Source organism: Hyperolius riggenbachi, chromosome 8, assembly GCF_040937935.1.
Source record: "Hyperolius riggenbachi isolate aHypRig1 chromosome 8, aHypRig1.pri, whole genome shotgun sequence".
In the NCBI taxonomy this organism is placed as follows: Eukaryota; Metazoa; Chordata; class Amphibia; order Anura; family Hyperoliidae; genus Hyperolius; species Hyperolius riggenbachi.
The window spans coordinates 291,546,528-291,561,500 of record NC_090653.1 but is presented as its reverse complement, the minus strand read 5'-3'; positions in this window follow the sequence as shown (position 1 = coordinate 291,561,500).

Sequence of the window (14,973 nt, the reverse complement as noted above, 5' to 3'; positions counted from 1 at the left end):
CTCACTCCCACCTCCTCCCACTCCTCACTCCCACCTCCGCCCACTCCTCACTCCCACCTCTGCCCACTCCTCACTCCCACCTCTGCACCCTCCTCACTCCCGCCTCAGTCTCACTCCTCACTCCCACCTCTGCCCACTCCTCACTCCCGCCTCTGCCCACTCCTCACTCCCACCTCTGCCCACTCCTCACTCCCACCTCTGCCCACTCCTCACTCCCACCTCAGCCCACTCCTCGCACCCACCCCAGCCCACTCCTCACTCCCACCTCCTCCCACTCCTCACTCCCACCTCCGCCCACTCCTCACTCCCACCTCTGCCCACTCCTCACTCCCACCTCTGCCCACTCCTCACTCCCACCTCCGCCCACTCCTCACTCCCACCTCAGCCCACTCCCACCTCTGCCCACTCCTCACTCACCTCCGCCCACTCCTCACTCCCACCCCTGCCCACTCCTCACTCCCGCCTCTGCCCACTCCTCACTCCCACCTCTGCACCCTCCTCACTCCCGCCTCAGTCTCACTCCTCACTCACCTCCGCCCACTCCTCACTCCCACCTCTGCCCACTCCTCACTCCCGCCTCTGCCCACTCCTCACTCCCACCTCTGCACCCTCCTCACTCCCGCCTCAGTCTCACTCCTCACTCCCACCTCTGCCCACTCCTCACTCCCGCCTCTGCCCACTCCTCACTCCCACCTCTGCCCACTCCTCACTCCCACCTCTGCCCACTCCTCACTCCCTCCTCTGCCCACTCCTCACTCCCGCCTCTGCCCACTCCTCACTCCCGCCTCTGCCCACTCCTCACTCCCACCTCTGCCCACTCCTCACTCCCACCTCTGCCCACTCCTCACTCCCACCTCAGCCCACTCCCACCTGTGCCCACTCCCACCTCTGCCCACTCCTCACTCACCTCTGCCCACTCCTCACTCCCACCTCTGCCCACTCCTCACTCCCGCCTATGGCCACTCCTCACTCCCACCTCTGCACCCTCCTCACTCCCGCCTCAGTCTCACTCCTCACTCCCACCTCTGCCCACTCCTCACTCCCGCCTCTGCCCACTCCTCACTCCCACCTCTGCCCACTCCTCAGCTCACTCCCACCTCTGCCCACTCCTCACCCACCTCTGCCCACTCCTCACTCCCTCCTCTGCCCACTCCCACCTCTGCCCGCTCCTCACTCCCACCTCTGCCCACTCCTCACTCACCTCTGCCCACTCCTCACTCCCACCTCTGGCACACCTCACTCCCGCCTCTGCCCACTCCTCACTCCCACCTCTGCCCGCTCCTCACTCCCACCTCTGCCCACTCCTCAGCTCACTCCCACCTCTGCCCACTCCTCAGCTCACTCCCACCTCTGCCCACTCCTCACTCACCTCTGCCCACTCCTCACTCCCACCTCTGGCACACCTCACTCCCACCTCTGCCCACTCCTCACTCCCGCCTCTGCCCACTCCTCACTCCCACCTCTACCCACTCCTCATTCCCACCTCTGCCCACACCTCACTCCCATCTCTGCCCACACCTCACTTCCACCTCTGCTCAATCCTCACTCCCACCTCCGCCCACTCCTCACTCCCACCTCTGCCCACTCCTCACTCCCACCTCTACCCACTCCTCACTCCCACCTCTGCCCACTCCTCACTCCCACCTCTGCCCACACCTCACTCCAACCTCAGCCCACTCCCACCTGTGCCCACTCCTCACTCCCACCTCTGCCCACACCTCACTCCCACCTCTACCCACTCCTCATTCCCACCTCTGCCCACACCTCACTCCCACCTCTGCCCACTCCTCACTCCCACCTCTGCCCACTCCTCATTCCCACCTCTGCCCACACCTCACTCCCACCTCTGCCCACACCTCACTCCCATCTCTGCCCACACCTCACTTCCACCTCTGCTCAATCCTCACTCCCACCTCCCAGACTGTTGCATATTTTACCCATGCAAAGGGGATTAAAAGAAATGATGATGATGCTATGCATTCAGTCATATCCAACTCTTAGCGATTCTATGGGTCAGCTCTCTCCATGCTGTCCGATCTTGTACCATTTCTGCCAGTTGCCTTAAGCTCAATCTGTTGTCGGGTTTGATGGTGTCAAGCCAAAGCGTTCTCTGGCGGCCTTGTCCCATTTTGCCACTGATCAGTCCTAGCATTAGGTCATTCTCTAAGGAATATGATCGCATCACGTGGCTGAAATATCTGAGTCTGGTGATCTTGCCTTCCAGTGACATGTCTGGTCTTATACGTTCCAATACGTCTTTGTTCGTCATTCTTGCTGTCCATGGAACGCGAAGCCAGGGATGCTCAGCAGAGCTCGAATATTGGAGTAGCTCGAATATTCGAGCTCTTTTTCAGCTATTTGAGCTCGGTATTCGAACTCGAATAGCTGCAGCTATTCGAATGGGCTATTCGAGTGAACTCGAATAGCCCACTCACTATTCGCGCTATTCGAGCAAACAGCGCTATTCGAGCTCGAATACCGAGCTCGAATAGCGTCATAGCCCAGATTGATGTCCTTAGAGCCAATCAGAGGGGGTCCCAGGCCCTCTGACGGCAGCCAATCACAGAGGGGGACCCTGGCCAGCCCCTACCCTATAAATAGCGGCCGCCATGTTCCGTTTCTCCGTCCTTGCCTGAGACTTGCATAGAGAGAGAGTTGCTCCTTTGTGCTTTGGCTTAGCAAGAGCTCTATTGTGGTCAATCAGCTAGCGTTTTTGCTCACATACACCTGCTATACACACCTATATTGTTGTTAGCTAGATAGAGATTATATTTTAGTTAGTAGCTTGTGTGTTACATAGAGACAGCTGCTGCTGCAGGCAAGCTTACACAGCTTTAGGCCTCAGGGCCTTGCCTGTGTGGGCAGCTGTCCTCCTGTCCTCTGTTAGTTTATTTCTCATCTATACCAGTGTTTCTGCTGTGTATTCTACCCTGTCTTGTCCTTTACTACTGAGTGATTATTGTATTTTGTAGTTATACTACTGTACTAGGGACACTCACTGTTACTGTTCATAGCTCCTGCGTGTGTGTGTGCGTGCACTGTCTGTAGTGTACACAGTACACAGTATTCCCTTCTACTGAATCATCTGATTACTACTAAATCTGATTATTGTATTTTCTAGTTGTACTTACTGTACTAGGGACACTCAGTCACTGTTCATAGGCTAGCTCCTGCGTGTGTGTGTGTGCGTGGACTGTCTGTAGTGTACACACACTCTATTTCCTTCTACTGAATCTGATTACTACTGATTATTGTATTTTCTAGTTAGTGTACTAGGGGACACACTCACTGTTCACTGTTCACACTTACTGATTACTGATTATTGTATTTTGTATTTGTACTGTACTAGTAATCACTTAGCGATCTAATCACTTAGTGATTAGTGTCACCTCACCCAACAACCCACTCCATTAAAGTACCCCACTTTTTCACCCGCCCTTTTAAAAAACTTTTTTGTTTACGCCAAAAACATCTAAGATGTCTGGAAGTGGCAGCCAGTGCGGTTTGGGCAAGGGGAAGGGCAGCAAGGGAATCAGGAGGAGAGGGAGCAGCATTGTGGCAAGCCGCGGCCGCGCCACCATGCACAGTTCCGCAGCAGCAGCGTCAGTGGCTAACATTTCTCCTATAGCCACTGGCCGTGGACGCCTTGGGCGCCGCCCAGCAGGAGCATCTGCAACTCACGCTGCAGAGACACAGCAGCAGCAGCGTGTAGTACCTGCTCCTATTTTCCTCCAGCCGGGTCGGAAACGTCCCATCGAGGAAAAGGATGCAGCCACTGTGATGCAACTGATGACGGAGGATGAGCAGCCCGCCATCAGCTCTGCATCCGAGGCCTCCACCCTCACCACCACCACCCCTGTTCGCAGCAGCCGCCCAGCAGGGCCTGGGAAGGAGGCCAGTTCACCGTCAGTTGGCGACCTGTCATTCAGCAGTCTTTTGACCCCAGGCATCATGAGTCAATTGTCTGCTGTTGTTGGCGATTTTGAGGAGGAGATGCTGATGGGCACTTTGGGGGAGGAGGGATTGGAGAGCAAGACTGTGGCGACAGTCAAGCAGCCCATCCATGCATCAGGAGAGGAGTTTGGGGGGTCATAATCCCAGCAGGACATGTTTCAGGAGGGGGAGGATGATGATGATGATGACAGGGTGACAGACAAAGACTGGGTGCCACCAGCTCCTGGGGATGTCATCATCAGCAGCTCTGAGGAGGAGGATGCGCTTGTGGGCCTTGCAAGGAGGCGCATCATTGCAAGCATTGGCAGCAGTAGGCAGGTCCCACAGCCTGCTGGTGTCTCAGGCTCAGCAGCAGCAGCAGCATCTGCCAGTACCACCACCAGCCACACCCAAGCCCCCCCCCCCCCCCCCAACCACCACAGGGAGACAGGCAGCAGCGGCTCCAGGCCGTAGGGGGTTTTTCATGTCACCAATCTGGCAATTTTTCACCATGCCCACAGTGTACAGCAAGTACGCCACTTGCAACCACTGTCAGCGGAAGTTGAGCAGAGGTGCAGACCCCTTAAAGTTCAGCACCAGCTCTCTGATCAACCACCTTGCTGCGAAACATTTCCACCAGCATGAGGAGTTCCAGAGGCTGAAGGCATCTGGTGCTGGCAGTGGCACCACACCCATCACTGCACAGCCTTCAGCAGCAGCAACAGCAGCCACCCGCCCTCCTGCTCCTCCAGCACCAGCAGCAGGAGTGCGGAAACGCACTGCTCCTCCCCCCTCTGCAACTCCTGCCGCCGACACTGAGGCCTGTTCTGGCAGCCAGTCCTCAGTGGCCTCCTCTGCTGTCTCCGCTGATTCCCGTGCCAGCAAAAGGCCACGCCAGAGCCTTTTGAGCGAGTCCTTCCAGGGGGTGGTTAGGGCTCTGCCTCCCAGCAGCCGTCGCGTGCGGCAGCTGAACGACTTGCTGGCACGGGCCATGTGCTCCCAACTCCTGCCGTACACGCTCGTGCAGGAGGGGAGCGACATGCGTGCGCTGCTTGCTTGTGCAGCCCCAGACTGGCAGCTTCCCAGCAGACACTTCTTCGCCCGCCAGGTCATGCCTGCACTGCACCGCTTTGTGATGGCCAATGTGGAGCGAGGGCTGGAGCACGCGGTTGGTGAAAGGATCCACGTCACCATGGACTCCTGGAGCAGCCGCTTCGGGACAGGCCGCTACCTGTCCTTCACTGTCCACTGGGTCAGCTTGGTGGAAGGGGGTGAGGATGGGAGAGCAGCAGCGGGCACAGCAGCAGCAGCAACACAGTGGGTGGTGCCACCCCGCAGGGTCAGGGGAACTGCAGCAGGTTCCTTCGATCCTCTGCCATCCTCCGGCACACCTGGCCAAACCCCCCGCCTCAGCAGCAGCGTGAAGCCACGCCACTGCCAAGCGCTGCTGCAGTTGGTCAGCCTTGGGAAGACCAAACTGACGGCAACCCATGTGTTGGCCAAACTCCAGGAGCAGGAGAGGATTTGGCTGACCCCCAGAGGCCTCAGAGTCGGAGAGGTGGTGGCCGACAATGGGGCCAATCTGGTTGCCGCAATCGACAGGGGAAACCTGACCCACATCCCCTGTCTTGCCCACGTGCTGAACCTGGTGGTGCAGAAGTTCTTGCGCACCTACCAGGGGATGGGCGAACTGCTGGAAACGGCAAGGAACGTTGTGCGTCACTTCCGGCGCTCGGCTGCAGCCTGGAAGACGTGCAAAAGGAGCTGGAGCTGCCACGCCATCGGCTGATCCTTGACGTTCCAACTCGCTGGAACTCCACCCTGGCGATGTTGGAGCGTCTGGTTGAACAGAAGCACGCTGTCAACCAGTACCTTGCCCTGGCCACTGTGTCCGCCGCTCAGAAAAGGGACAAGACCAGCAACATCCCGTCCATCGTCCCCGATGATGACTGGGGGCACATGCAGCAGGTGTGCTTAGTGCTGGCTCCATTTCTGCAGGCCACTAACATGGTGAGCAGGGACCATGCTATGGTCTGCGAGTGGGTGCCCCTGGATTGTCTGCTGAACAGGGCCCTCGATGCTTTGCTGGAACAGGGAGCGGCAGCCTTGGACTAGCAGGAGCGGCAAGCAGCTGCACAGTCCACCTCTGAGGGGGAGGAGGAGGAGGACTTGGTGGAGGTCCCTGACCTTGCTGCTGATGAGGGGGATCAGCACAGTGCAGCTGAGTTGATGCGGGGGTGGAGAGAGGATGAGGCGGCAGAGGAGGAGGATGAGGACAGCACTGCCGTCGATGTGCCAGCACACGTGGCCCGCCTCTTCCCAATGGCAGTGCACATGCTGACGTGCCTGCGCAAGGACCCCAGGGTGATCCAGATGAAGCAGAGGGAGGACATCTGGATCAGCATGATGTTGGACCCGCGCCTCAAGGGGAAGTTGAGCCAGTTCCTGCCTCCTGCAGGAGGAGACCCAGCGCAACAAATAAGGAGCTTGCAGCAGGCCCTTGTTGAGCGCTTGGAGGAAGCCTTCCCCCAGCCTTCCACCCCCACTGTCCAGCAGCCAGCACAGAGGCAGCAGCAGGTGCCTGCATCCAGCAGCAAGCGCCCCACAGACCTGCTGTCTCTCAGCCACGAGCTCTACAGGACTGTAGAGGCTCCAGCAGTGACTAGAGAGGAGGTGCATGCAGGGATGGTCGTAGGCAGCTAACTTCGCTATGCTGGAACTACGCGTATTTTTACGCAAATACGCTTCGCAATCTTCGGCTCCGAAATCAGCCACTTTGCTACGTTAGCATACCGTAGACTACGCATTAAAATACGCAAGCTTCACGTATTGCGTAGCGTAGTTGATGCGACCGCTTATGCCCTTATGCGGAAAAATTTCCACAATAATCTGCTAACTATGCGCATACACAAACTAATATAAGCATACACTCCAACATGCAATGCGGAATTGTATGCGTATAAAGGGCAATAAAATTTCTGCGCATGCGCAATGACCCATATAAATGCAGTTACCGCACGCGTAGTTGACTTCGCAATACATACGTCAACTACGCGTAGCGGGCGAAGCTACGCATAGCGGGACTACGACTACGCGGAAATGCGTAAGTGTAGTTCTTAAACTTCGCCTACGAACTATGATGCGTAGTTGCGTACTACGATGCGTAGATTCGCGCTGGCGTAGTTTACGAGCAACCCTGGGTGCATGCAGCAGCATCCTCCTCCGGTCACAGCCAGCGCCTGACCCGCATGGTGGCTGACTACATGGGGTCGTACAGCGGGCTTGACAGCGATGCCCCTGTTGATCCCATGGAGTATTGGGTCAAGCGCCTGGAGATCTAAAGCGAGCTGGCGCAGTACGCCCTGGAAGTGCTGTCCTGTCCCTCTTCCAGCGTGCTGTCCGAGCGCTGCTTCAGTGCAGCTGGTGGCGTGGTCACCGAGAAACGCTCACGTCTGTCTTACAAGTCTGTGGACAGACTGACGTTTCTCAAGATGAACCAGGCGTGGGTGGAAGGCGAGTTCCTGGCCCCTGTTGTCGGCGAGAGGGGGACATGAACTGGCTGCCGGAAGAACCATCGTTAATGTGCCTTACCACCCTTTACCACCTCCTGGCTCCTGCTCACTAAGCCAGCCTGGTTCAGTTTGACTATTACGTCGCCTGCAGCCACACATTTTACACCTACAGTGGGCTGCTGTGTACTGCCCTTCTGCTGTCTGTCTGTGTTTCCCACTGCCAGGGTACACAGATTTACATTCTTCTGCCATTCTGCCACCAGCTATTACGTCCAACAATAGCTACTCTCATTACTCCTCCATTCCTCCTGCTGCTGCTGCTGTCTGTCTGTGTTTCCCACTGCCAGGGTACACAGATTTACCTTCTGCTGCCACTCTGCCACCAGCTATTACATCAAACAATAGCTACTCTCATTACTCCTCCATTCCTCCTGCTGCTGCTGCTGTCTGTCTGTGTTTCCCACTGCCAGGGTACACAGATTTACCTTCTGCTGCCACTCTGCCACCAGCTATTACGTCCAACAATAGCTATCTGTTAAATTTGCCTTAAAAAAAAAAAAAAACAATAAAAAAAAAAAAGGTTTAATTTTTCTGAGGTGCCCGGGTTGAAAACTGTGTTGTCCCAGCTGTGTATTGGACACGATGTGGGCTGCACGACCGCTGTTTGGGACCTCCTGTTGTGTTTATTTACAGCCCTGGTATCACCGCTAGGTACCAGGGCTATTATGTCACGCTGCCTGCCTGCTGCCACACTCACACTACTCCTCCATTCCTCCTGCTGCTGCTGCTGTCGGTCTGTGTTCCCCACTGCCAGGGTACACAGATTTTCCTTCTGCTGCCACTCTGCCACCAGCTATTATGTCCAACAATAGCTATATCTGTGTAATTTGCTGTAAAAAAAAACATTTAAAAAAAAAGGTTTAATTTTTCTGAGGTGCCCGGGTTGAAAACTGTGTTGTCCCAGTTGTGTATTGGACACGATGTGGGCTGCACGACCGCTGTCTGGGACCTCCTGTTGTGTTTATTTACAGCCCTGGTATCACCGCTAGGTACCAGGGCTATTATGTCACGCTGCCTGCCTGCTGCCACACTCACACTACTCCTCCATTACTCCTGCTGCTGCTGCTGTCGGTCTGTGTTTCCCACTGCCAGGGTACACAGATTTACCTTCTGCTGCCACTCTGCCACCAGCTATTACGTCCAACAATAGCTATATCTGTGTAATTTGCAGTAAAAAAAAAAAAAAAAAAAACATTAAAAAAAAAGGTTTAATTTTTCTGAGGTGCCCGGGTTGAAAACTGTGTTGTCCCAGTTGTGTATTGGACACGATGTGGGCTGCACGACCGCTGTCTGGGACCTCCTGTTGTGTTTATTTACAGCCCTGGTATCACCACTAGGTACCAGGGCTATTATGTCACGCTGCCTGCCTGCTGCCACACTCACACTACTCCTCCATTCCTCCTGCTGCTGCTGCTGTCGGTCTGTGTTTCCCACTGCCAGGGTACACAGATTTACCTTCTGCTGCCACTCTTCCACCAGCTATTATGTCCAACAATAGCTATATCTGTGTAATTTGCTGTAAAAAAAAAAAAAAAAAAACATTAAAAAAAAAGGTTTAATTTTTCTGAGGTGCCCGGGTTGAAAACTGTGTTGTCCCAGTTGTGTATTGGACACGATGTGGGCTGCACGACCGCTGTCTGGGACCTCCTGTTGTGTTTATTTACAGCCCTGGTATCACCGCTAGGTACCAGGGCTATTATGTCACGATTCCTGCCTGCTGCCACACTCACACTACTCCTCCATTCCTCCTGCTGCTGCTGCTGTCGGTCTGTGTTTCCCACTGCCAGGGTACACAGATTTACCTTCTGCTGCCACTCTGCCACCAGCTATTACGTCCAACAATAGCTATCTGTTAAATTTGCCTTAAAAAAGAAAAAAAAAAAAACACAATAAAAAAAAAAGGTTTAATTTTTCTGAGGTGCCCGGGTTGAAAACTGTGTTGTCACAGTTGTGTATTGGACATGATGTGGGCTGCACGACCGCTGTCTGGGACCTCCTGTTGTGTTTATTTACAGCCCTGGTATCACCGCTAGCTACCAGGGCTTTTATGTCACGCTGCCTGTCTGCTGCCACACTCACACTACTCCTCCATTCCTCCTGCTGCTGCTGCTGCTGTCGGTCTGTGTTTCCCACTGCCAGGGTACACAGATTTACCTTCTGCAGCCACTCTGCCACCAGCTATTATGTCCAACAATAGCTATATCTGTGTAATTTGCTGTAAAAAAAAACATTAAAAAAAAAAAAGGTTTAATTTTTCTGAGGTGCCCGGGTTGAAAACTGTGTTGTCCCAGTTGTGTATTGGACACGATGTGGGCTGCACGACCGCTGTCTGGGACCTCCTGTTGTGTTTATTTACAGCCCTGGTATCACCGCTAGGTACCAGGGCTATTATGTCACGCTGCCTGCCTGCTGCCACACTCACACTACTCCTCCATTCCTCCTGCTGCTGCTGCTGTCGGTCTGTGTTTCCCACTGCCAGGGTACACAGATTTACCTTCTGCTGCCACTCGGCCACCAGCTATTACGTCCAACAATAGCTATATCTGTGTAATTAGCTGTAAAAAAAAAAAAACATTAAAAACAAAAGGTTTTCTGAGGTGCCCGGGTTGAAAACTGTGTTGTCCCAGTTGTGTATTGGACACAATGTGGGCTGCACGACCGCTGTCTGGGACCTCCTGTTGTGTATTTATGGGCTGGTGCCACCGCTAGGTACCACAGCCTATTATGTCTCGCTGCCTGCCTCATTGACTGCCTGCTGCCACACAATCATCCTCCTCCTGCTGCTGCTGCTGAATTTACCTCCTGCTGTCTGTGTGTTTCCACTGCCAGGGAGAACATACAATGGCGCTTCCACCATGCGCCACCAGCTATTTATTACGCTCAAAAATAGCTGCATTTCTTTAAAAAAACGAAAAAAATATATATACTTTTTAATACTTTGTGATATTATTTTTAGAGGTGTCTGGGTTGAAAACTGTGTTGTCCCAGTTGTGTATTGGACATGATGTGGGCTCCACGACTGCTGTCTGGAACCTCATGCTGTGTATTTACGGCCTGGTACCACCGCTAGGTACCACAGCCTATTATGTCTCGCTGCCTGCCTCATTGACTGCCTGCTGCCACACAATCATCCTCCTCCTTAAGCTGAATTTACCTCCTGCTGTCTGTGTGTTTCCACTGCCAGGGAGCACATACAATGGTGCTTCCATCATGCGCCACCAGCTATTTATTACGCTCAAAAATAGCTGTATTTCTTTAAAAAAACGAAAAAAATATATATACTTTTTAATACTTTGTGATATTATTTTTAGAGGTGTCCGGGTTTAAAACTGTGTTGTCCCAGTTGTGTATTGGACATGATGTGGGCTTCACGACCGCTGTCTGGAACCTCATGCTGTGTATTTACGGCCTGGTACCACCGCTAGGTACCACAGCCTATTATGTCTCGCTGCCTGCCTCATTGACTGCCTGCTGCCACACAATCATTCTCCTCCTGCTGCTGCTGCTGAATTTACCTCCTGCTGTCTGTGTGTTTCCACTGCCAGGGAGCACATACAATGGCGCTTCCATCATGCGCCACCAGCTATTTATTACGCTCAAAAATAGCTGCATTTCTTTAAAAAAACGAAAAAAATATATATACTTTTTAATACTTTGTGATATTATTTTTAGAGGTGTCCGGGTTTAAAACTGTGTTGTCCCAGTTGTGTATTGGACATGATGTGGGCTTTACGACCGCTGTCTGGAACCTCATGCTGTGTATTTACGGCCTGGTACCACCGCTAGGTACCACAGCCTATTATGTCTCGCGGCCTGCCTCATTGACTGCCTGCTGCCACACAATCATCCTCCTCCTGCTGCTGAATTTACCTCCTGCTGTCTGCGTGTTTCCACTGCCAGGGAGCACATACAATGGCGCTTCCATCATGCGCCACCAGCTATTTATTACGCTCAAAAATAGCTGCATTTCTTTAAAAAAACGAAAAAAATATATATACTTTTTAATACTTTGTGATATTATTTTTAGAGGTGTCCGGGTTGAAAACTGTGTTGTCCCAGTTGTGTATTGGACATGATGTGGGCTTCACGACCGCTGTCTGGAACCTCATGCTGTGTATTTACGGCCTGGTACCACCGCTAGGTACCACAGCCTATTATGTCTCGCTGCCTGCCTCATTGACTGCCTGCTGCCACATAATCATCCTCCTCCTGCTGCTGCTGCTGAATTTACCTCCTGCTGTCTGTGTGTTTCCACTGCCACCAGCTATTATGTCCAACAATAGCTATATCTGTGTAATTTGCTGTAAAAAAAAACATTAAAAAAAAAAAAGGTTTAATTTTTCTGAGGTGCCCGGGTTGAAAACTGTGTTGTCCCAGTTGTGTATTGGACACGATGTGGGCTGCACGACCGCTGTCTGGGACCTCCTGTTGTGTTTATTTACAGCCCTGGTATCACCGCTAGGTACCAGGGCTATTATGTCACGCTGCCTGCCTGCTGCCACACTCACACTACTCCTCCATTCCTCCTGCTGCTGCTGCTGTCGGTCTGTGTTTCCCACTGCCAGGGTACACAGATTTACCTTCTGCTGCCACTCGGCCACCAGCTATTACGTCCAACAATAGCTATATCTGTGTAATTAGCTGTAAAAAAAAAAACAAAAACATTAAAAACAAAAGGTTTTCTGAGGTGCCCGGGTTGAAAACTGTGTTGTCCCAGTTGTGTATTGGACACAATGTGGGCTGCACGACCGCTGTCTGGGACCTCCTGTTGTGTATTTATGGGCTGGTGCCACCGCTAGGTACCACAGCCTATTATGTCTCGCTGCCTGCCTCATTGACTGCCTGCTGCCACACAATCATCCTCCTCCTGCTGCTGCTGCTGAATTTACCTCCTGCTGTCTGTGTGTTTCCACTGCCAGGGAGAACATACAATGGCGCTTCCACCATGCGCCACCAGCTATTTATTACGCTCAAAAATAGCTGCATTTCTTTAAAAAAACGAAAAAAATATATATACTTTTTAATACTTTGTGATATTATTTTTAGAGGTGTCCGGGTTTAAAACTGTGTTGTCCCAGTTGTGTATTGGACATAATGTGGGCTTTACGACCGCTGTCTGGAACCTCATGCTGTGTATTTACGGCCTGGTACCACCGCTAGGTACAACAGCCTATTATGTCTCGCTGCCTGCCTCATTGACTGCCTGCTGCCACACAATCATCATCCTCCTGCTGCTGCTGCTGCTGAATTTACCTCCTGCTGTCTGTGTGTTTCCACTGCCAGGGAGCGCATACAATGGCGCTTCCAACATGCGCCACCAGCTATTTATTACGCTCAAAAATAGCTGCATTTCTTTAAAAAAACGAAAAATATATATATACTTTTTAATACTTTGTGATATTATTTTTAGAGGTGTCCGGGTTTAAAACTGTGTTGTCCCAGTTGTGTATTGGACATGATGTGGGCTTCACGACCGCTGTCTGGAACCTCATGCTGTGTATTTACGGCCTGGTACCACCGCTAGGTACCACAGCCTATTATGTCTCGCTGCCTGCCTCATTGACTGCCTGCTGCCACATAATCATCCTCCTCCTGCTGCTGCTGCTGAATTTACCTCCTGCTGTCTGTGTGTTTCCACTGCCAGGGAGCACATACAATGGCGCTTCCATCATGCGCCACCAACTATTTATTACGCTCAAAAATAGCTGCATTTCTTTAAAAAAACGAAAAAAATATATATACTTTTTAATACTTTGTGATATTATTTTTAGAGGTGTCCGGGTTTAAAACTGTGTTGTCCCAGTTGTGTATTGGACATGATGTGGGCTTCACGACCGCTGTCTGGAACCTCATGCTGTGTATTTACGGCCTGGTACCACCGCTAGGTACCACAGCCTATTATGTCTCGCTGCCTGCCTCATTGACTGCCTGCTGCCACACAATCATCCTCCTCCTGCTGCTGAATTTACCTCCTGCTGTCTGTGTGTTTCCACTGCCAGGGAGCACATACAATGGCGCTTCCATCATGCGCCACCAGCTATTTATTACGCTCAAAAATAGCTGCATTTCTTAAAAAAAAAATATAGAAGAGAAATAAGTGAAGAAGAAGAAGCTATAGAAAAAGAAGAAGAAGCTATAGAAAAAGAAGAAGAAGCTATAGAAAAAGAAGAAGAAGCTATAGAAAAAGAAGCTATAGAAAAAGAAGAAGAAGCTATAGAAAAAGAAGCTATAGAAAAAGAAGAAGAAGCTATAGAAAAAGAAGCTATAGAAAAAGAAGAAGAAGCTATAGAAAAAGAAGCTATAGAAAAAGAAGAAGAAGCTATAGAAAAGAAGCTATAGAAAAAGAAGAAGAAGCTATAGAAAAGAAGCTATAGAAAAAGAAGAAGAAGCTATAGAAAAGAAGCTATAGAAAAAGAAGAAGAAGCTATAGAAAAGAAGCTATAGAAAAAGAAGAAGAAGCTATAGAAAAGAAGCTATAGAAAAAGACGAAGAAGCTATAGAAAAGAAGCTATAGAAAAAGACGAAGAAGCTATAGAAAAAGACGAAGAAGCTATAGAAAAAGACGAAGAAGCTATAGAAAAAGACGGAGAAGCTATAGAAAAAGAAGCTATAGAAAAAGAAGAAGAAGCTATAGAAAAAGACGATATAGAAAAAGAAGAAGAAGAAGAAGAAGAAGAAGAAGAAGAAGAAGAAGATATAGAAGAAGAAGAAGAAGAAGAAGATATAGAAGAAGAAGAAGAAGAAGAAGATATAGAAGAAGAAGAAGAAGAAGAAGATATAGAAGAAGAAGAAGAAGAAGAAGAAGAAGTATATACAGTACTGAACAGAATTTTGGACACAACTTCTCTTCTCTTTCCACCTTTTTTTTTTTTTTAAAGGAACATCCCCACATAATCACTTGCTGTTGTTACTTGGAAAAAAAGATGTTTCTTGCATCATTCACCCCCAAAACAAGTGTTGGAAGCAATTTAAGGCCAATTCGAATAGTCAGCTCGAATAATGAGCTCGAATACCGACTCGACTAGTGAGCTCGAATTCCGAGGTCGAATCGAATAGTAAAAAATATTCGACTCGAATATTCGACCGAACTCGAATAATTTACTATTCGAATTCGACCTAACTCGAATAATAAAAAGGGGTATCCGAGCATCACTGCGCGAAGCAACCGTCGCCAGAACCACAACTCGAAGGAGTCAATTTTTCTTCTATCTGCTTTTTTTAGGGTCCAACTTTCGCAGCTATACATGGTTATACGAAAAACGATGGCATGAACCAGTCTACATATGGTCGTATTGCTAAGGTCTTTGCTTTTCCACACTTGTTTCATGCTTACCATCACGTTTCTGCCGAAGGTTATCCAACGTTTTATTTCATGACTACAATCTCCATTTCGATCAATCTGAAAGAGCCGAGGAAGGGGATATTCATCTACTGTTGTCATGATCTTGGTCTTTTTGATATTCAGGAG